Below are 23,363 nucleotides of genomic sequence, written 5' to 3'. Positions count from 1 at the left end.
CTCTCAGAGAACATTAGCTATTCGTCAGGAATATTGTGCAAAAGACTTCACTTAATTGGAAAAGTATTCACTGTTGGTGGTCCTCAATGCCCCCAGGCCCTCAGCCATAGGATGTGGCTCTCACCTGGACAGTAGACACCTTGCTTCAATTTTCACTCTTCGCCCCTGGAAACCATCAGCCGTTGGGGGTGAAAGGAAACTCTATAGTACTATACTGAGGTGACGTTTCCACCAACCATCTGCTTGGGTCCCTTGTAATTCTCCACCGGAGACTGGGGCTGCCTTCCTCAGGGATCCCAGCTATCTCTCAACACCTCGTCTTCCTCCAAGACTGGCATCATCGCAGAGTTCTGAGGAATTCACTTTCCAGGCAAGAAGGTCTTAGGTCCTTTTGTCCTTGGTCCCAGAAGGGATCTTGGTCAGAAGATGTATTGTTGTCAGCTGCCAGCTCTTGGTACAGTGGTGAGGGTGAGGGACTGGGCAGCTATACAAAATGAAGTAACTTGGAAAAGGTGTCCTTATGGATGAGACTCAATGCCCCCAGGCATCCTCCCTCCTCATCATGGGCTGCTCTTTGCAAGTGAAAGTCTCATGCAGAAGGTTCCCTGTGCCTTCCTCTCTGGCCCTGACCTTGACAGGAGACCTCTTCTGGTGCCTTCTGGACCACCTGCTGCCTTACACCTGGGCTCCATACCAGAATCACCAGCATCCACTCAAGAGGACACTGGGCAGCTGAAACACTTGTTTTTTGCCAGGGCCAGTGCTAGTCCAGTAGGGTTTCCAGGCACCCACGGCAGCTGCCCAGGCAGCAAATGTCAGTCAGTTATAAACCAGCCGGGTAAGACTCACACTTTGACTTCCCTACATGGACTTTGTTTTGGGAGAAATTCCAGGATTTCAGACTCTCAGGGCCCATGGTCACTGAGCTCAATGTCCCCAATAGGTCATATCCTGCAGCTGCAACTCTAAGAGCTTGTGCTTCTGCCAAAACAATAAGCTTCTACTAGATGGGTCAGATCCGTTCTCTGACTTGATGCAATGGCCACTGTCCCTTCAGTCTGGCCCCTCGGCATCTAAGTCAGTGGAAATGGGATGAGGCACAGATGTAGAAGGAGGAACTAGATGGGTCAGATCTGTTCTCTGACTTGATGCAATGACCACTGTCCCTTCAGTCTGGCCCCTCAGCATCTGAGTCAGTGGGAATGTGACGGGCCCCATATGTAGAAGGAAGAACTGGAAGGAAGCAAAAGAAGAACTGGAAGGAAGGAAGGAGAGGAAGCCACCAGCATCCTGCTGAGTCTTGATTAGGTCTCCTAGACAGACATTCTCCTCCTCCTGTTGCGAAAACTGTTGGAATTAACATAAAGCCTCTGAGCCCAAGCTTCCTCAAGTGTAGAATGAGGACACTGGAGTCCAGCATCTCTGAGTGCTTCTCTGTGATGGACAGAACAATGCCCCGACAAAGATGCTCATGCCCTCCTCCCCAGAACCTGTGAATATGTCACGGTGCATGGCAAGGGGGGTATTAAAGTTGCCAGTGGAATTTAGGTTGCTAATAGGCTCACCCTAAGATGGGGAGATTAGCCTCAATTATCAGAGTGAGCTCACTGTCATCACAGGGACCCCTATAAGTGAGAGAAGGAGGCAAGAGAAGTAGTGTCAGAATTAGAAACGGATTTGAAGAAGTTGGCTTTTAAGATGGAGGAAGAGACCATGAGCCGAAGGATGCAGGTGGCCCCTAGAAACAGGAAAAGGCAAGAAAAAGGATCTCCTCTAGAGCCTCCTGAGCAGCACAGCCTTGCCAACACTTTGAACTTGGCCAGTAGTTTGAACTTCTGTCTTCCAGAACTGTGAGATAATAAATCTGTACTGTTTTAACTCATTTATCTTGCGGTAAATTTGTAACAGCAGCCATAGGAAATTAATGCACCCTCATCCCTCACATCCACACCACAATCTCCCTCTTCTTGCCGGCATTCCATCTCCTCTGCCTCCAAGTCACAGAGGCCCAGGTGCCACAATGGCTATTGAGTCTGCGGTGCAACCTCATTGCAAGTATTTGCACGCTCAGAAGAGAAACACGAGTACGATGTCCTATATTTACGAGGACCTTACTACTTTTAAATCGCTGTCATTCAAAAACAAAACAATTTTTTTCAGTGTGTTCTTATGTGCCCGTTACTGAGCTGGTCCCTGGGGATGCAAAGACACATGGACGTCATTGTTTCTCTCCAGGAATTCACTTGGAAAAAGAAACACGGGAGACACTGCCTAGAATGCTTGATGCCTTCGAAGTTAGACTGGAGTTGGATTAACCCGGTCTCTCTCTCTAGAAATAGGAAATGCCTAGAAGAGTGACATCAATCAGCCACAACCGCTTCAGCCTCGTAACATCGGAGCAATGGTATCAGACTTGATGCAGAGACTACCTGGGTATGTGGCTTTTTTTTTTTTTTAATGTAGTGAAAAATTCCAAGTCACAGCCATGACACTGAACCATCAAAAGATCACTTCACGTTTTGTTTTGTATTAAATGCTCTTTGTACTTTGCTTTTGTTAGAGATGGCTGGAAAATTCTAGAAATAAGGAGTGCTAGAGAAGAATCACTACTTAAGAGCAGGATCTCAAAGAATACATCCTTTGCCCCCTATATCCTCTCCCCTTTCTGATTCTCAAAAAGACACTTCAAACTGATGGATAGTCTTTATGTAGATGAATGGGACAAACTCAAACGTGAGAGTTGATCCTTTTTTTTTTTTTTTTTCCAGATCCTGAGGAATTGCCATTAGGACCTGGAAACAAATATGTTGTGTGGAAGACTTACTGACAAAGGAACTTTAACTGAATTCCTCCTCTAGTGCTGAACAGTGACTGCTGAAATGGCCAGACTGGCAACATATCAGGAGGCAAACTGGCATTCGTATTAGATGGAATGTGCAAGAAACCATAATTTTTTAATGGGGTTGAGGATTGCCTGCTTCTATAAGAAGATAGGTATTTTCTGTATCTAGCCAGGTGAGACCACACATTTATAAGACAGATTGACAAGATCAGAACTACAATTACAAGCTATCCACAAACTGTTGCAGAGGCAGACAATCTTTTCTGGATGCTTTCCTTAGCCTGAGTTTCTGAACCTACTACTATATGAAGGAGTACTGCCAAGATCCAGCCAAAAAACAAAACAAAAAAGGCCCTGGTGGCTTCAAAGATTTTGACATTGGAAACTTGTCCCAGTACCTGAAACACACAATGTCATGTGTCAGTGAGCTCAGCCTGGAGCCCACACCTTGGCCATCTGCCCAGAATTCTCACCCCAGTTCTCTAAAACTCTACTCTTTCCTCTCGGATGGACTACTTTTTGATCCCGAAAGGCAATGTTAATGGGGCTTTGATGCAGCTGAGACATAGTCAAAAAAAAAAGAATACAGAGTACACGACACAAGAAAGCTTAGAAGACACCTACTTCCAAATAGAACTAAGTTCCTCATGTGTCCCCATAGAGAGGCAACATTTTAAGATAGAGTTTGAAGACCCAGCTGCCAATGGTCAATCACTGTCACATCGGAGGAGCTAGCAAAAGACACTACTAACAATTATGGGAATAAAAACTTCCTTGTTACTTTAAAGTTTTCAGATCATCTGTTAAAGCTGATAAGGCCATTGGCATCTATTCTGTTCATTGCACTCTGTCTCCTCTTTTACTTCCCTCCCAGTCCCTATCCTTTGCCAACTATGTTGTTTGCCAATTGTCTCCCAAGGAGCATGGGAGCAGTGGTTTCCCCCACATATATCTTTAAACTTTTCCTACAGCACCTCTTGGCATCCAGCCTCCAGAATTTGCTTCTCCTGCAGTGATTCTGCTAGTTCACTCTTCCTTGGAAAGGCCACTGCCTTTGACTCTCAAAGTGGCAATAAATTTCTCCTTTCCCCCCATTTCATCTCAGCACAGGGCTCTCCATCGGCTTTAGAGGGAGCTGCAGGCATGGAGCAATTCAGCATGCTCACACCAGCAGCAGCATACAAAATCATTGACCATGAAGCCACCTGTTCCGAACACCATTGTCAAAACCAAGGACCCAAAGAAGTATAGCACACGGGCTTGCCCCTGGGTAAAATGGAAATGGAAAATGGAAATGTCACCAGTAGAGGACAGGATTGGTCCTGGGCTAGGGTTGGTCTGTAGAGATAGGTGAGCCCTTTGACATGGGCTGGCTAGAAAAGACCTCATGAACAAGGAAAGATATAAGACACGGGTGTTCGAGAAAAAGAGCATCTCAGCAACAGACAGAAGGAGGCAGGAGAAAAGAGCATTCACAGCATGTTCAACAACATAGAAGACCTTTCCCAGGGATGGTAGGGAGTGTGTAGGAGAAATGGAGAAATGGAATGTAGAAAAGATCATAGGGGCCAGACTATGGTGAGTCTTCATAAGTTGAGCTAAAGAGATAAGACTTTATTCTGTTGGCAGTGGGGAGTCTTTGAAGGGCTTGAAAGCAGGGGTGGGGCACTTCCACTGCATGAGGGCTGAGAAAAATGACTCCAGCAGGGTCCGTGGCATGGACAGGTAGAAGGAGTCTGAAGGCAGAGAGACCGCAATGGGCTGAATGGTTGCCCCGAAATAATTCATGTCCACCCAGCACCTCAGAATGTAACCTTATTTGGAAATGGAGTCTTTGCTAATGTTCCCACTTCAGATGCGGTCATACTGGATGGGGGTACACTCTGAATCCAGTGGCTGGTGTCTTCCTAAGAAGAGAAGACATGCAAAGAAGAAAAGAAGGCTATGTGATGATGGAAGCAGATATTGGAGCCACGTGTCTAAAAGCCAAGGAGCAGCCGGGATTGCTGGCAGCCACTGGAAGCCTCCTTCATAGGCTCCAGAAGGAACCAACCCTGCTGGCACCTTGGTTTCAAACTTACGGCCTCCAGAACCGGGAGAGAATAAATTTTTGTTGTTCTAAGCCACCTAGTTTGTGGTCATCTTTCACAGCAGCCCTAGGGAATGAATGCAGAGGCTAATGAAGAATCCATCTGGAGTGCAGGATGGGGAAACGTCACCTGGGCCCAAAACTATGCCTTGGATAAAACCGTATTTGAAAAGCATAATCAACAGGAAAGAATAGCTGGGAGACAAGCAAACTGTAAGAGCAAGGTATGGCTCCAAATTCACAGAGAGTGGACTGGAGCTGCCCATTTCACTCTGGTGCCAGCTCTCTAAGGTGAACGTCAAGGAAGCTTATGTTCCTTGTAGGTGCCTCTGAGGGGTAGGGCCGAAATTTGGATTCCCAAACTTGAGAGTCAGAAATCCAGGGAGACATCTTGCAACTCTAACCCAAAGACATGTGACTATGTATTGGAAGTCAAATTATCTTGTTTATTTCTCCTTTTTGTCCTACAGTTTTTAAGAAACTAAGTCGTCTAGAGACTTACCCTGCCTAGAGTAGTGCAGAAACCCCAAACAGAAGGAGTTGGCCCTTGAGGCTCATGTGGTAAAAACAAGAATTTTTTTTTTTTTTTAATTATACTATAGGTTTTAGGGTACATGTGCACAATGTGCAGGTTTGTTACATATGTAACCATGTGCCATGTTGATTTCCTGCACCCATTAACTCGTCATTTAGCATTAGGTATATCTCCTAATGCTGTCCCTCCCCCCTCCCCCAACCCCACAACAGTCCCCGGAGTGTGATGTTCCCCTTCCTGTGTCCATGAGTTCTCATTGTTCAATTCCCACCTATGAGTGAGAACATGCGGTGTTTGGTTTTTTGTCCTTGCGATAGTTTACTGAGAATGATGTTTTCCAGTTTCATCCATGTCCCTACAAAGGACATGAACTCATCATTTTTTATGGCTGCATAGTATTCCATGGTGTATATGTGCCACATTTTCTTAATCCAGTCTATCGTTGTTGGACATTTGGGTTGGTTCCAACTCTTAAAAGCAAGAATTGTTTAGAGAAACCTAAAGCGTAGGTGAATGTTGAGGGAATATCCTACTCTTCTCAATGTCCAGGTTCACCCTTCAGTGCAAACTTTCTAAAATCTGGGGTTTATGAATAAGGGAACCCTTGGTGTCCCTTGCCCCACTCTCAGCTGGGTGCATGAAAGCAGTCTTTATTGTCCCTTCCCCAAGCAGCACAGCCCAGTATCAGAGGACACAAGGACACAGGCTCCTACCCCAAGCCTGTGCACGGGGCAAACTCTTCAAGAGCGAGGCACATTTTGATCACCCAAGAGCATTCACCACCAGCACCCCCAACCCTGTTCCAGGAACCCCTTTTAGTGCACCAGTAAGTTGTCAGAAAAAGATCACCATAGTCTCTTTGAGGGGGAAAAACAAAAATCCTGCCTGCATGCCAGTGGTCCCTCGACCTCAGGTTCTGAATCGTTCATGGCCTTCTTGCTTCTCATGGCCTGGGGCCCTCCCCCTTCAACCTGGGAGTTTCTGAAAAAATGAAGAATCCTGTCCCTGGGCTTTGCACCCACTGCAAGGCAGCCACCTCAAGCCATGCTAGATAGTCTCCTCTGCTCTTCTCACAGGTCAGCCCACCCTGGGGACTCAGAGCTGACCTCCCTGGAGCCATCACCTAGTCTCCTATTTTTCCCCAAGATGCTACTTGCACCCTTTAAAAGTGCAGTTCACAATGAGGATTAGAGGCCCTCATACGCACCTTTCACCCACACGCACCTTTCACTTCCACAGTTTGAGGAAGTGAATTTTAGTAACACAGGTGGAGGGCCTAGGTGGGGATACAAACATTCTCGTGCATTGCTAGGGGATGTCAATCGATACAGCTTGTTTTGGAGGTAAAAATCTGATATTGGATTTTAATTTGTCCTGCCTTCTGACCCAGAAATTCTGCTTCTAAAAATGTATTCTAACAAAATGAAGTCTGTATGCAAAGATTTAGCCAGAAGGACATTCATCATAACCTTACGTATAATAGCAAAATAAAACAGTAACATCCAAATATTCAAGACAGAAAGCTATTTTAATAAATATTGGAGAAGGAGACCCTGTCTCAAAAAAATAAAAATTAAAAAATAAATACATATCGGAACATTTATGCAATGGAATATGATCTAACTACTAAATTTGCTGCTTGTAAAGGAGTGTCAGTTGCCTCCAGGGAGCAAAAAAGAGTGAGCTCCAAGGCAGAAAATAAAAGGGGCAACCTTCCCCTGAACGCACTTTTGCACCTGTTGGTTTTCGAAGCATTTGAATCCCAGATATGAGATAGAGAGGTCAATAAAAGTTTAAAGGATGTTTTGGAAGAAGAGTAGCATCGACAAGAGAAAGGTATTCATGAACTATTAAGTGAAACAGATATGCTGCAAAATAATGCACTGAGTGATACCATTTCTACTAAAACACAAAGCCAGAAGAAGTCCAGAAGGAAATTACTATGAGATTGAACAGGATATGTTTCTAATGGACGGAATTACAGAAGTTTTTTTTCTTCTTATATGTATTTTTCTAACTTTGCTACAAGGAACATGCCGTGTTTCGAGGAGAAAGAGGAGCAACAAACGTTCTTTTAAATTCTTAGAAAATGCTCTAGTCGCAAAATGTGAGCTTGGCACTTTCTCTCCTTCCTGTCTCAGACAAACTCTTATGAGGAACTGAGACACTCACTGTCTTCCACTTCCTCATCATCCCCCCCCGACTCCACCCAAAAAACTGCCTCCTCAGCCTGCTGAAGTCTAGCTTCTGTCCCCCAAACTCGTCTACCAAATGGCTCACCATCCCCCTGACCATTGCCAAATCCACCAGTGTTTCCAGTCCTCCTCTCACTGGCCTCTGTGCCACATTTGTGTTCAGTGGATTTCACTAACATTAATTTAGCACCAAGTGTATGTCAAACATAGTGTTAGGCACCTGAGGGAAAAACATCAGCCCTTAAGACTGCTCACTCCCCTCAGCAACCCGTTCATCGACTGGTGGGAGAAGAGAGAGTGGGTGAAGACCCCCAAAGTCTGTGAGGGACAGCCCTCTTCTTCAGCAGCATCACACTCCCCAGGCCTCCAGCCCCGGCCTCCTCTGCCCCGTCTGTCTTCTCCACCTGCCCCTTATAATCTATCCTCAAGAATATGTCCTTGCCTACTGTTCCCCTCACACTTCCGGCGCTATCTCATGGACTCTGGTTTAGGAAGCCTGTGAATGTTGATATCCAACCGCCCAGCCTGGTCAGGAGCAACAGACACCTCCACTTCTGTCTCCCTTGAGGCCACAGAGACCGAATGTCATCAACACCCCCACCTCCCAACTCTGTTCCTTTTTTAATGGGTGGCATCTACCCAAGCCCACCCAGAACCTGCAACCCCTTCCCTCCTCCCCACTAGCCCTCCTGCCCTTCTCCCACCCTCACTGGGGCTTTTCATCTCCTGCCTCATTCATTGCAGTGGCCTCCTCTTGTGCCCCAACTCTTGACTTCACTTAGGTCTGTCTGTCCCCTGCACACTGCAGCCAGCAAGCTCCATCCAAAATGCCCATCTGGCCCTCTGGCTGTCCTTCTTCCCCGAAGAGTTCACAGAATAAAATCCAGGCCTAACAAGCCTGTCACCCCTTGCCCCTCATTCCTTCTGCAATCCTACCATCCACTTGTTTCCTCAATACTCAGTTCCCCCAGCAACCTCACCCTTGCTATGTCACACGTCAGTGCCTTCCCCATGCTGAGGTCCCCATACCCACCCCACCCCTGGATTCCCCCACATGCCACTCCTGGCATGACTTAAGTGCTTTCTTATCAGGATTCAGCTCAGGCTCTCCCTGCTCCAAAACCTTCTCAAGGACACAGGCCCTGGATGGGGAGCCCTCCTCTGTGATCCCGTCACTGCCAGAACAGAGCCCTGTTACACTGAGGTGACTAATGCATGTGTGCTTTTTCTCCAAATCAACTATCACCCCCTCTAGAGCAGCCATTCTGGATAATAAATCCCTGTAGGCCCAGCTCTTAGCACAAGACCTGACTGCTACCATCAAAGGAGGAACCAGCAGAACGTTGGCCCAGGCAGTGGAGCTATTTCTTGTGTCTGAAAGCATGGCGGGCCCAGTGGGAGCTGTTCACGGATGTTCCTTTGCCCCTGTAGTAGCTGGGGTCCCGGACACCCCAGTGCCCAGGGCTGTTCCCATGTGTCCCTCTGCCTGTGGCTCAGCCAAACGCAGCAAGGAGCCCAGGCCAGGCTCTACTTCTCTTCCCAGGGACACAGAGTTGATCTGCAAGGCCTTGGTCTACCAGGAGAGTGGGGCTGGAGGTCTTCGGGCAGGAGACCCCCTCCAAGCCTGCCCAAACCTAACATGGGGGGTTGGCGAGCAGAGCGCCAGAAGGGCCCTGAGTCCTGAACCTCCATTCTTAAAAGGCCTTAAACCATAGGCTTATCTCCAGCGAGATCCCACCTGGCCAGGGTATTTTTCTGTGTGCTAAAAAGCAGTTTCTTTCCACCTCTAAAATGGTCTCAAGAGCTGATACAGGAGAGGCAGCAACACTGGGGAGCCTGGGGATGTCATAGGTGGGGCAGTCTTTCCTCCAGCTCCCCTCCCTGTCCCTCCCACCTCCCACTGCAAGGCATCAGGACAGCAGGGCCCAGCAGCTCTGGGAGGTAGAGCCAGAGGCTGCCAGAGGCCTGGCCCCCAAGAGTGAGAGGGTGAGGTGTGCGCCTCAGCCTTGGAGATATTAGTCTCCTCTCCCTGTTGCCATGCAAAGATAAAAACATTGAGTAAATCCAGCACCTAAATCTGCCCCCCAGCCCTGCCCCATATGTGTAGGCTGCATGCACTCAGCCACCTGCCTGGAAGGACATGAGAGCACTACCAAAGAATGAAGAGAGCAGCAGGAAAGAGTAGGTCCACGGAAGGGCCGATGTCCCCCAGCCACAGACCCCCTCTGCTGGGCCTGCCTGGGCTCCCCCATCAGGTTTTTCTTCAGCTAAAGCAGAGAGAGCCCCTGGAAAATGAGAAGCAGTGACTAGGGGTCTCACACGCAGCTGTGGCTGCCCTGAAACTCTCGCTGGGAATTAAGCTATTAGGTTGATTCATCACATATTCACTGTGCGTTTCTGGTATACTAGCTGCCAGGTCCCCACAGCAAGGTCTGAATCCCGACAGCCTTGGAGCCTCATAGTCCACCTGGCTGCAGAACCTGGGCACCAACTGCTGAGAATCTTCAGGAGAGGAAATTCCGATGGCAGTTGAGAGCAACGGTGGAGCCGCGAAGCCCACAGGCAGCCGAGCACACAGACCTGGGAGGGGTGCAGAGGTGGCATCAGCCCTATGAGAGCCTGCAGGGGAAAGCTGATGGGAGGGAAAGGGTAAACAGAGATCTGGGCTGGAGGCCTTCCAGGAAGAAGGGGACAAAGTCAGGAAGGAGATGAGACCACCCACTACCCAATGGCTCTAGAGGCAAATTCTGCCAGCCTGGGTGTCAGTTTGGAGGCTTGCCCAGTGTTGAAATCTCACAGCCTTTGAGCTAACCACCTCTCTCCTACCCCAAAGGCAGGAGTTATGGCTGCCTCTGGTGCTGAACGGTGGACACTGTGAATCAGGACCAAATTCATGACAAACTCACACATTTTGTAAAGAAGCAAATCAGCAACTGCCAAGTCCAAAGGAGCTGGCCAAAGATAAGACCAAGGTGTGGGTGTGCAGAAGAGATGTCTGTGCACAGGTGTGCTTCTGCGTGGCCATCCAATTGTGAACCTGGTGATGGTGCACTGAGCCCCAGAGAGCCTGCCAAACATTCCCCATTCAGGATCCTTTGGGATCTCAGTAACGCTTTGCAGTGCCCCTAAGCTAAAAGAAATAACTAGTAGTTCTGTTAATACATAGTTAGGTCCAAACAACTCAACACATGGTATCTGACAGATGCCACTGTTGCCACTTTGAAAATTTTTAAAGATTCTTTGGCAGTTCTGTGAGCTTGCTGCAGTGTCCTAGGGGCACATCAGTGCAAAATTTGAGAACCAAGAACTGTGTATTAGGTATCCTGGTTGAGTACGGCAGCCCTTACTCCCTACTACCAAAGTGAGAGATGACAGACATGTTTGTCTCCAATTTTAATAGAGTAAAATTTGTTTAAAAGAGCCAATGGGGTTTCTGAGTTGTCTTATTTCTCCAGCTATATACTAACCAGCCTTCTCAGAAATCTTTGTCCATGAAGAATAATCTGACTCAAGTCCACACTATGAAAATTGAATGATCGGGCTGGGCGCAGTGGCCCACGCCTGTAATCCCAGCACTTTGGGAGGCCGAGTCGGGCAGATCACCTGAGGTCGGGAGTGGTGATAAAAGGAATTTTGAAAGAAGCAAAGAATAATGAGGGCTTTAAAAGCTGGAGCTTTCCTTTAACAGGAGAATCCTAATTTCAGTTATTTCTGCATGCTGCCCACACCACAGGAACAGACACCTTTGAACAGCACTCTTCCTGGATTCCACAGTGATTAACAAGCACAAATCATTCTGAAATCTTTAGGAAAATCACCCCCCTAAATTAAGCACGTAGTATGTTCCAGGCAGTGTGCTAGATACTCTGTAATTTCTTAGTTAAAAAAAAAAAAAATGACATCTCCCTTGTAGCACCTCTACCAGCTCAACCCAGGAATGGCCTCAGCAGTGCACCCTGGTAGTCAGTGCCCCGCCACCCAGCGGCACACGGGAGCATCCTGTGTGTGTGCACACACATTCATATTCTTTCTCCTCTCTCAGCATTCTGGATGCTATTCTCAAATCCTCGGTGATTTGTGGAGCATCCCGGCGATGAATGATAAAAAGCCTTGCACTCTTTTTCTCGAACAGGAAAAGAACTTGCAGCTATCAGAGGTGACTGCTTTGAGGCATCCAGCAGGGCCTGCCTCTCCCCAGACCCCTGTGCTTTCCTTAATGATCTTCCAGGAAGAGGGTCCCCAAGCCCGGCCCCTCTCAGTCTTCCAGCGGCTCTTGGATTTCATGCTTTAGCAAGGGCAAGTACTCAGCCCCGACCTCAAACAGCACCACGCCCCAGAAGACCGCTGACATCTGCTGACCAATTGCTGTTTTCTCATTCTACCTTAGCGCTATCCAGTTTTCCCAAGTTCGGCAGGGCTCTCTTTTAGCAATCTGCACGATTCAGAAGCTAACGTGAGGACCCAGAGCAGTGAAGAGCCATGGCATTTAGACAACCAGAATACGCGTAGGGGCCTCTAAAGAAGGTTTCCCACAACAGCCCTTCCCACCCAACGCCCAGTGAGGTGCTCACCTAATTCCAGGAGGGGCCCAAAAGGGCTGTCAGGTCCATGAGGCCAAAATGGGCCAGAGCCTCAGTTCTGACTTTTCTCCACATGGGCTTGCTCCTTCTGGCTCCTCCAGGGCCAGATGAGTCTATCAGCAACGAGTTTGTCCAGGCTAACGTTAGTTGAACTTTCTTGACCACAAAATCACAGTAAGAAATACATTTAACAAACTTTGCATTGCCTCCCCACAGAGATATTTAGATATAATATAGGTATAGGCATAGGTATGGATAGATGTATATATACTGGGAAAAAAATACTTACCCTTTTTGTGATACCCTGAGATTTTTGTTTCTAATCTATTGTTTTACAACGCTGGCAGTAAACCACTAAGTTGATTTCACAACCCACTAACGGTGTGCAACCCACGGGATGAAACTCTGCTGTATGAAATAGGGGGTGTTTTCTTTGGCCTTACACTCCAGAAACAGTTTATTCTCCAGGGATACTAAGGAAAGTTCCAAATTTGAACTGATCCAAGAGGCTCCTCTCCACCTACCATGACTTCCAGCAGGCTAGCTGCTCAGCTGTGTAGGGAGGTTTTGCTCCCGGAAAAGCCTGGGGGAGATCAGGCTTGGCATGCACAGGGCTGAGCCCACATCCCTTTTCACAGCTGTCCTCTCTGTATGTGTGCCTAGTACTCTTCCATCCACTTACTCTCTCTTCTAGTCGTTTACAAGATTAAGGAGTGAAGGTCAGCTGAGCTGAGAAGAGAATGGGCATGGAGAAGATGGCCCACGAGAGAGAAAGGGAAGGTTGAGTGCTGCTCCTGTGTGGAGCTGGCGCTGCCCCTGGGGACAGTGCCAGCCAGCCACCGCAACCTGCACAGACCTGGGCACCAGCCTTTGCCCACCTTTCCCCTGCCAGGCAGAGGGCCCCGTCGTCTTTCAGATCCCACTCTTTTCTCCTTTCCTTCTTTTCTCCACTCAGAAAACCTTTACCTAGCAGGGACCATCCCTGGCCCTGAGACTCAAGTGGAAGGTGGGTTGTCACCCACACCTCCAAATGGCTGGGGTCTGGGGACACCTGAGAGGGCATTTGAGGAGGGTGAGATCCTGGGAATCACTTGAGGAGAGAGTCTTTTAGTTTGACCAAAGATATTTGCTGTCCTCTGGCCCTCCGCACATCCTCGCCACCCCCTGGGTGAGCAGAATAGGAGAGAATACGAGGACGTGAAGGCAGGTGCACACCCGCACACACATTCTTTGCTCCACTCTTCTCTGGCTGATAGAAAGTTGGTCTGTTTTGGCTTTAGGCATTCACTCAGCTTAAACGGATGATATTTGTTGTGTTGGGACATGATTTCCAGCCCTGCCTCCTTCCTCACTGACCTGCAGCTAGGTCATCTGGCCCCTGGACTTGTCCTCGAAGCCTGGCTTGGTGCCACCAACACTCTGCACAGCGATCGTGATTCCCACTCAGGCCGCTCTGCGGCCGGGGCTGGGTTGCCATTCCCTGTGGATGAGTACAAAGAGCTTCCCTTCTCCTTCAAGAATGCGAGGCGCCACTTCTCACCTGTCTTCTTTCCTCTCTCCGTTTCTCCCCACTCACTTCATCTCAGCCCGGGTTTCTTTCCATCCAAACTTGACATTGTGTTGAGTATGCGGCCCTCCAGTTGAAAGTTCTAATTCCCAGGGGTCATAGGAGAATCTTAAACCCACAAGCCGGCAGCAAGCACCCCATCTTCAGGCCCTTTGTGCAAAGCTGAGGCTTCAGGGGACCCCAAAACACAATCCATGCCCTCAAGGAATTTACAGTGTCTTTGGAAAAACGCACATATCTAGGCATGCATACAAGGCAGCAAGAGGAAAGTAACCCGTGTGTAAGCTCTGTATAGAAGTCCTGGTATGTAGGAGCATCTTCAGCCTCAGTCCGGGGGAGGGACCCCCAATTGTGGAGGGGAAGCTAAGTTGGAATCTGAATGAAATCTGATTCTCAATGGGGGAGCACCTTACCTAGCAGGTCAAAGGAGGTGGGGGTGCACTCGAAGTGTTTTGAAACAATTGAGGCAGTTTTTAGGTACGGAATTGGAAGGTGTGCAGAAGAAAGTGGGGTACAGAGCAGGAGGGAGCAGAGGCCTCGGAGGGTCTGGTCCTCCACATCAGGTCACAGAGTTAGGACTTGTGGGCAACAGGAAGCTGTGGGAGGTTCTGTGAGCTGGGGAGCCCCAGGCACTCCTCAGTGAGGGGAGAATGGAAAGGACGAGAAGGCTGGAGCCTGGAAACGGGGAGGCCAGTCAGGAATCTGTGTGCAGATGCCCCGGTGCCTGGCCGCCCACAGCTGGCTGATCTGAAGGCCATGACGTGAGAGTGCATGTGTGGGTGCACAACCTCCTGCAGAGGCTGGGGGAAGGATGTGTTGAGTGTGCTGGGGTCAAAGGTGACATTCAAGTTTCTGGTTTGGGAGAACTGGGCCCCATGACACAGTGAGGGTCAGACATTATTTGAGAGCACAGTCAAAAGAAATCCTTTGCTGGGGCCCTGGGCCATGGCGTTATAGGAAAATGCTTCATCCTTGATGGACTAGCACAGAAATCCCACCCAAGGGATAAATCTGCTTCTTTACTTGTTTTTTCCTCCTCTCAACTCTTCCTCCTCTCTTCGGGCATCACAGAACTTGCCTCTGGAGCTTGGGCATCGTTCTGCACTGCCAACTACTACTATTTCTCTCAGTCGACAGATTTGCAAGCAACCGCCCCACATGCCTAGTGGCTTAGGCAGAGGTGGATCCATGCCCGACGCAGCAGGGTCCGGTAGCTCACGGGGCACAGGGGAGGGGTGCTGCCTGGAGCCCCACTGGGCGCTGAACTGACTTGTCCTTGGGAAACAGCAGGGCCATTTCTCTTTCTTTCTGTAAGTATCAGCAGGAAGCCCCGCAGCTTCACTTCCTTGTGCTTCAAGCTGTCCTCCTTGATCAGTAGGTTGCTGAGAGCAACAGGGACCTCTGCAAAAAAGTGTGTTATGCTCTGGAATGAGGCCAATCCTATTTCCCCATGGTCTGATCCTCTGCCTATTCTTCTTTCTCTCAACACACAAAACCAAGTCTTCTTTTGCTTAGAGATCAAGGAACCACTCTTGGTGATCAAGTTTTCCTCTGAGGTGTCATTTCTAATCACACTGAATGGCAGAAGGAGGTCCTTGCGTTTCTTTCCTGTTTTGTGTTTGATGCCAGGCCATCTCAAAGCCCTCTGCCTCTGCCTCTGGAATAGCGTTTGCGGTGGGCACTTGGGACTTCTCTCCTAGCATTCTGGACCCCGGTACCACCTATGTGGGAGAGCAGGCTTTGTGGCAGTCAGCAAGGGTGGAAGCAGGTAGGGGCTGCTCCAAGCGATGATCTGAGAGGGGAAGTCCAGCCCAACCTCGGGGGGCTCTCCCTGCAGCCCAGCACATGTTCATTGGAGGGTAAAGTATTCTGTAGTAAGTCCTCTTGTGTCTTTCCTGCTGTACTTTGGCCTTAAGGCAACCCTCAGGCCTCCAAAGATAAGCTGCCCTCTGTTGATACTGGGTCTCAAGTCCTTCATGCCTAAAGGGCTTCAGGGTTAAAAATCTTCCTTTGCTCCGTCGGGGGCTGGCAGGCAGGGCAAGCAGCCCTAGCCACAGAAGTCACCTTAGGCTGAGCCTGACTAGTCTCAGGGATCACCACCCCAGGCTACACCGGCTGTGAATGCTCACTAGACCTAGCCTCATAAAGGCAGGGCAAAAAAAAAAAAAAAAACTAAGAAAGTTCACATCCCCTTCACCCCACCCCCTGCCCTGGCCACAGTCGTCTCAGATCGAAAATGAGGTCTTTGGACTCCAGTGGGCTGTACATGACCCTCCAGCACTAGCGATCCCACATTTTCCAGGGCCCTGTCTTGCTGTTCCTTCTTCACCCCAACTCAATTTGTCCTGCCTCCTAAATGTCAAGAAGGCAAGGAGGAGGCCACACAAAGAAGCCCAGCTCCATGTCCTGATGAATGCATCAAAATTGTGGTCACGCTTGCCAGAATAGAGGCTAAGCGGTGGCCCTAGAAGGCCTCCCACTCTGAGAGCACTTTTCATTCCCTAAACTTCAACTGAATGCATCTGGTGGGTACCTCGTACCAGCCCAGTGGATGCAACGTGAACACACCCACCCCTAGACACTCACGGCTCTGTAGAAGGAACAGGCTCTAAATTAGGTAGCCTTTACTGAAGAACTGGGGCCAGACCCAAGCCCCCGCGCTCTCCCACAGTAGCATGGGATGAAGGATTTTAAATCCACCGTGGGGCGAGGAAGGTTACGATGTTCCTCCTTGTTCAACTTGATAGTGTCTACACCCCGTTTGCTTTTATTTTATGCTTTGGAGCTTTCTCTGTTTTTGTTGTTGCTATTGTTTGAGGGTTTTTGTTTGCTTGTTTGCTTCACTTTTTGGTTTGGAGGTGAATGGAATCTTTTGATTTTATGAAACTTTTAAAAATTTGGCTGATGTACACTTATTCTTCCTTCCTGGAACTGAGTTCAGGGCATTAGCCACCCCAGTCCATTTCCTGATGGGCACGTGGGATCCCAGCTCCAGATGAAAGGGGCCACCTTATCTGAGCAGCCCTTTCCTGGGGGTAGAGATGACAGGGCTCTCTTCACTGTGGAAACTGGGGGGAGACCTGAGAGACAGTGGCAGAAATGGCCACCCACTGGGGCCAGCGTGCACTCCAGACTCTCCTAAGAGAGTGTTCACTTCTCCTTTTTTCTTCGCCCTCCTCCTCTGCAGCCAGCTTCCCTCCCAACAGAATACCAACCCAACTTTTTGGGTGACATTTTTAAGCCATGGCAACTGCTCATCCCACTCACCCTAACCTTCCTGTAGCCTGGGAGACCCTCACCTTTCTTCCTTTCTATCCACCTGCCCCAGTCATCTTGATAAAGAAGGCATAGAAACACTGGAGTCTAAAATGAACATGATATGTGTCAGCTGGAGGACCAGTGTGGGAGTTCTTCCCACAGATGGGCTTTGAACTTTGAGCATGTGCCACCCTGAGCAGCCCAATGACCTGAAATATAATGGCCTCTCACAGCTCCCAGACACCACCTCACCAGCTGCTGTGGTCAGGATCTCTGTCCTTCCACTGTGAGGTGAACCAGCCCCTCTTCCTGCCTGGTCCCAACCTTTGATGCCATATCCCTCCCAACCTTGCAACCTAAAAGGCTGACAGGTGGTTCTTTCCCCGATATCTTACACACGTTGACACACACTTCAATCTCTTGTGCGTTAGTGAGCATAAAGTGACGAGCAAACAGACAGGATCCCTGTCCTCAGGAAACGAATAGTCTGGAGGGATGAGACAGACATTAATCAAGTAATCACCCAAAGCGGTATTATGATAAGTGCTGGGAGGAAAATGCCCATGGTGATCTGAGATATTCCAGATCTCTAGAAGAAACTAGAGAAAGGGGCTCCAGAAAATTCTAGTTCTCTCTTTTCCAGCTGAATGTGATTCCTCAACAGCTGTGCTGGTTGGTGAATCATGCTTTCTTCCCAGCTGCCTTCCAAAACGTGAGATAATGGGGCTCTCCTGCAAGTAACGCTCAGGTTTACTCCATCTAAAAGCAGCCTTTAGGGTTGGGATGGTAACTGGGGCTTCCTGTGTCCCAAGGCTGCTTCCGTGGCCTCCAGGCTAATGGGAAATGCAGCAACCACATGACAAGAACATCCAACAACCTTGCAAATGCAGAAAGCTTGGGTCCGTAGATTTTTATTCCATTTTTGGCCCTTCTCTGTCCTACATTTCTATGGCTTATTTTTGAAAAGGTCTAGCTGACTTAGACCCTAATTCTAAAAACTTTACTCACATTTTACCTGCCCCTGGCCCTTTACTAAGCTGGCTTGGGTCTTCTTCCCAGGCCTTCCTCTCTAAGTAGGAGGGTGCTCAGAAATCCCTCCAGAGAGTTGAGGCCCAAAATGGTGTCCAATCTACAGCTTGTACACCCCTCTGACTGTACAACTAGAATTATTCCTACCTAATCTAAGGTTAATTTAGAACAAGAAGGCAATGCTCCCTGGGGTGGATCTACGTGGGCATTTGCCCTGATATCCCCCAGCAGAATCTGTTGTGCAGCTTACCTGGGCCCCGGTCAGCTCACCGCTCAGGATGCACTAAGCTCATCCATCTGGAGGCTGTCCTTCGTTCTTGCTGAACACGCTTTCTCCAGCAAGGGCCCTTGAGAAGTTCCTCACTGGACCAGGAAGTTTGACTTCCAGGAATTTAATACAAGGCCCGATTTGCTTTGCCCTTCTCTGGCTGATTGGACTCCCGTGCGAAGACCGTGTTGATGCTTTCAAATGTCACAGGGAAAGAGGTCTGCATTCCAACAGCTTCTGTCTCGCTGCCACATGGTGTCGCTGTTGAACACACACGATGCTGTGCAGTCCCTGTACTCCCGCTCATCCAGCAGTGACGATTTTGCATGGCCCTGTGCAGGCTGCAGGCTTCAAAGAAAGATGGTATTTTGACTTCCATGGCATTAAACTCAATACATGGTGCTCCCTTGAGCACACACACACACAGTTACTATTTCCAAAGCACATCCAGTATGCCTGTCACTGGGTTAGAGGGTTGAGTCCACCTCTACCACATTTTGTACTAGAATTCCACCCTTTCCTCCAACTTACCCCTTCTTTGTACAGTAAGCCTGGGTCGCCAGTCTTTTCTCAAGCTGTTATTTTGTGCCTTAATCTGGTCCACTCTTATCCATTCCAAAAGACTTTGGACCATTGGACACCAGGACCTAGGGGCTGGAGTCTTTCCCAGAAGACACTAGCTCCTATGTAAGTAGACCCACCTCCTCATATAATTAGCTTTGCATTCAGGAGATTCAGGGCAAGTCCCAGAAGGTTCTGGAACACTTTAAATACGTAAAAGATACCGAGTGCTTACTCTGTTTCTGCATAACTAAGAGGTACGCTCAAGTGGGTTTTTCAAGGGAAGAAATTAGCTTCTCTCAATTTAAAAATAAAATAGGCCGGGCGCGGTGGCTCACGCCTGTAATCCCAGCACTTTGGGAGGCCGAGGTGGGCGGATCACGAGGTCAGGAGATCGAAACCATCCTGGCTAACAGGGTGAAACACCGTCTCTACTAAAAATACAAAAAAATTAGCCAGGCGCGGTAGCGGGTGCCTGTAGTGCCGCAGCTACTCCAGAGGCTGAGGCAGGAGAATGGCACGAACCCGGGAGGCGGAGCCTGCAGTGAGCCGAGATCACACCACTGCACTCCAGCCTGGGTGACAGAGCCAGACTTGGTCTCAAAAAAAATAAATAAATAAATAAAATAAAATAAAACTGAAGTCAGCTATATTTACATTCCTTCTGTATGTTTGGTCCATTCTGTCTGCTTGGGGCCTGTGGTCTTCCTTTAGCAATCTTTTATTTACTCTGTATGTTCCATTAAAGAGTTTATTGCCTAAGCCAAAATTCTAAGATTTTTTTTTTTAACATAGGCAACGGGGCCCTCCATATTTGTAGTTGAAAAGGACAATACTTTCCCACGGGCTGTTCTCCTGCAAACAGATTCTTAATGGAAACAAAAACTCTCAACCCTTGTATTAATGCACAGTATTGATAACGTTCAATGTGGTACATGGTATAAATCTGAAAAAACCAACCTCATTTCTACTCTGGGGCCAAGATCATAGATTATATCACATTTGGCTCCATTTCTCACTCTTTTTTTAGCTGTTTGCAATACTTGATTTGGATGATTAAGAAAGTAAGTACACCAAGCCATAGTGGCCGTGTGTTGATTTGTCACAGACTCTCAACAGCAATCTCCAGGAAACACTGAGGGGCAGGATTTTTTCTCTTGCTACCTAGCAAGTGATTGTGCCTTCTAATTAAACTCCTTGTGACTGTTTCATAAGAACTCGAGTCCTAACCCCCAACCCCACACCCCAAAAAATATTCCTGGTCAAAGAGTACCATGTCTTATCACAGTATTAATTATAAAAATCTCTTTGCCATAAATAAACTTCAGATAAAATAAATCCTTGCTAGAGGACCAGAGTTTGTCCTGCAGACCCAGGGAGGAGAGTTGCACTGGGGAGAAGGAGAGATGGGGAGCAGGTAAATTACAGCTTTCACTTTTTATTATGTAGAGTCTCATATTTAACATTTTTATAGTAAGCAGCTATTTTCATGCTTTTGTAATTCTAAATTTTTTTAACTTTTGAGGCCATTTCTTTCTTGATTACATCCAATTATAGCTGTCTTGAGCTAATGTTGTAAACAAGAATCAAGGATTTAAGTGCAGTGGTCTAAGGACAATTGGCTTACTATTTACTACCCCAAAGATAAATATTTTAGGAATAACATGAGGCTGTAGCTTGCATTGAGTTTTGACTCCCATTGACAAGAAATGCTTTGAAATGTGCTAAGATCAGTTCAGATCCCTGTATTGATGTATTCAGGAAGCCCATACTTTTAACATCAAAGCAAAGGACATCAAAACTGTCTTTTATCAGATAAGATTTTCCAGTGGGGGTGAATAGGAGCATAGTCTAACACCCATTCATATTCGTTAGTGATTTGGAACCACTTTTAGATGAGCCAGATACAGTATAGATCCCCCATCACAGAGAAGTAGGGAGAGCTGAGTTCTGTTCTATGCAGATAACATGATTTGGTTGCCATAAATTAGATATACTTTGATAGACAACTGGCCCTACTTCCAATCAGCTATTTTGAATTCTGGCCCCATAACTAATAGCCCTACACAGCATGTCAACACTTTTATTTACTGGGGTGACATTTTGAAAACATGTCTTTCTTTGAAGGATACAGGAAACTACTTTGCTCAAAGTTGAGCATCTTATAATGATTTTCTGAAATGTGTTTGTAGGCTAAGAGGACATCTGGTTACACCTGTTTTCGGCATGATTCAGGCTAGAAGAAAAACCACTGTCAGCAGATATGTTTTAAAATGAGATATTGTGTTTGGTTTGGAAGAATCAAATAAAAAATTTAAACAGATTAAAATTTAACCACACGTCACAGAAATGACTGAAGAATAGATCAAAGCTGCTTTCATAGTATAATATTTTTAATTGTGTGAGTTTTTCCACCAAAAAGAAACTGACGTATTTTTATAATCTTTGTGGGGTTTTTTAACAGTAAGAATGATCGTGTGCGTTCCACATTTCCACATGTAACACACTGCGCAAAGGAAGGCTTTTATTCCCACCTCCCTGAAATGCGTGTGCATTTTCCTGTTGAACACTGGTTTTTGAGGTACTGGAGACCTCTTGATGTAAGAGTTCTCCAAAATGTTCTTCAAACTAAGGCTTTTCATTAGATGAATGGAACTTGGAGATCTGGCAAGGATTATGCTGCAGCAAACCCATAGAATTATTTTCATGTCTGTGCTCTGCATTAACTTGTAATTCATCATCAGGATTACCCTTGCTTCTTATTTTTAACTAATGAGTCTGTTATGGGTCTAAAGCAAATAATAGAGGATGAAAGAAAAGAGTTCAAAGTGTTTAATGGTCAGAAGGCATCATGGCAACTGTCGCAATGGACTGAGAGCTAAGCCCCTGTGTGACTTGGCTCCTGAAGATGCTCACTAGGTGTTCTCCAGCTATACCCCTATAGGTGCAGTCAATACACGCACAGAGCATCCACACTTTTCTTTAAAAGGGGATTGTCTAAAAATGCCTACTGAAGATTTTTTAAGTTAGACATTTACCTCCATTAATTCCTCCACATGCCTCTCAGGGTTCATAAATCAACAGCTGAAGACATTTATGCAGCCAAAAAACACAGAAAAAATGCTCATCATCACCGGCCATCAGAGAAATGCAAATCAAAACCACAATGAGATACCATCTCACACCAGTTAGAATGGACATCATTAAAAAGTCAGGAAACAACAGGTGCTGGAGAGGATGTGGAGAAATAGGAACACTTTTACACTGTTGGTGGGACTGTAAGCTAGTTCAACCATTGTGGAAGTCAGTGTGGCGATTCCTCAGGGATCTAGAACTAGAAATACCATTTGACCCAGCCATCCCATTACTGGGTATATACCCAAAGGACTATAAATCATGCTGCTATAAAGACACATGCACACGTATGTTTATTGCAGCACTATTCATAATAGCAAAGACTTGGAACCAACTCAAATGTCCAACAACGATAGACTGGATTAAGAAAATGTGGCACATATACACCATGGAATACTATGCAGCCATTAAAAAATGATGAGTTCGTGTCCTTTGTAGGGACATGGATGAAACTGGAAATCATCATTCTCAGTAAACTATTGCAAGGACAAAAAACCAAACACCGCATGTTCTCACTCATAAGTGGGAATTGAACAATAAGAACACATGGACACAGGAAGGGGAACATCACACACTCCGGGGACTGTTGTGGGGTGGGGGGACGGGGAAGGGATAGCATTAAGAGATACACCTAATGCTAAATGACGAGTTAATGGTTTTAGCACACCAACATGGCACATGGATACATGTGTAACGAACCTGCACTTTGTGCACATGTACCCTAGAACTTAAAGTACAATAATTAAAAAAAAAAAAATCAACAGCTGAAAGATGTCTCCTAGAGCGCTAGGAAGGTGCTAGGATGAGGACTTTGAAAGTTTCAAAGGGGCTTGTTTGGCAGTGCTTTTTGTTGATTGGCTTGTTTCGGGGAAAATGTTGGCCCTGGCTGCTCCTGTGTGCTTTCTCAATTCCATGTCCTTTCGACTTATGACCTCATTTCCTAAAGTTCAGGCCGACTCCAGCTGTACTGCATGTTAAAGCACCAGGGAATAACAGCATCATGGACCAGTACTCCTGGGATTCATCAGGGACAATAAACTCACTCTGTCAAGAAAAGTGTGGGCATGCTCCTGACATACAGGCCATCCTATTCATTTGACACTCCCAAGATGACATTGTTCAAGCTTTTTAAACCCATTCTTCATTTTGATTAACACGAAAATAACATGCTATCCTTTATAGTTTTTTGAAATTTCAAAATAAATTCAACCCATAACTCAGAAACAATTAAGGTAACAGGACTACACGCTGACGACTTTTCAAACTCTACAATAGAAAGAAGGAAACAAAATGTTTGTTACTTA

General features: G+C 47.1%; 1 long non-coding RNA gene across 3 annotated transcripts in view; it reads right to left on the bottom strand.

Annotated features, from left to right (window-relative positions):
• Nucleotides 1–23,363, bottom strand: part of LOC129482040 (uncharacterized) — a 37,584-nt gene that overhangs the window by 3,236 nt on the left and 10,985 nt on the right. For 2 of the 3 annotated variants that reach the window (XR_010121000.1, XR_010121001.1), the window contains one exon: nt 125–23,325. This is a non-coding gene — a long non-coding RNA (uncharacterized lncRNA). The remainder of the gene's footprint in view (nt 1–124; nt 23,326–23,363) is intronic. The other variant, XR_010121002.1, reaches the window with a different exon arrangement.

The sequence above is a fragment of the Symphalangus syndactylus genome, chromosome 5 (assembly GCF_028878055.3).
Source record: "Symphalangus syndactylus isolate Jambi chromosome 5, NHGRI_mSymSyn1-v2.1_pri, whole genome shotgun sequence".
In the NCBI taxonomy this organism is placed as follows: Eukaryota; Metazoa; Chordata; class Mammalia; order Primates; family Hylobatidae; genus Symphalangus; species Symphalangus syndactylus.
Note: the sequence above shows the minus strand (reverse complement) of the source record. Positions and strands in the feature narration are given on the sequence as shown.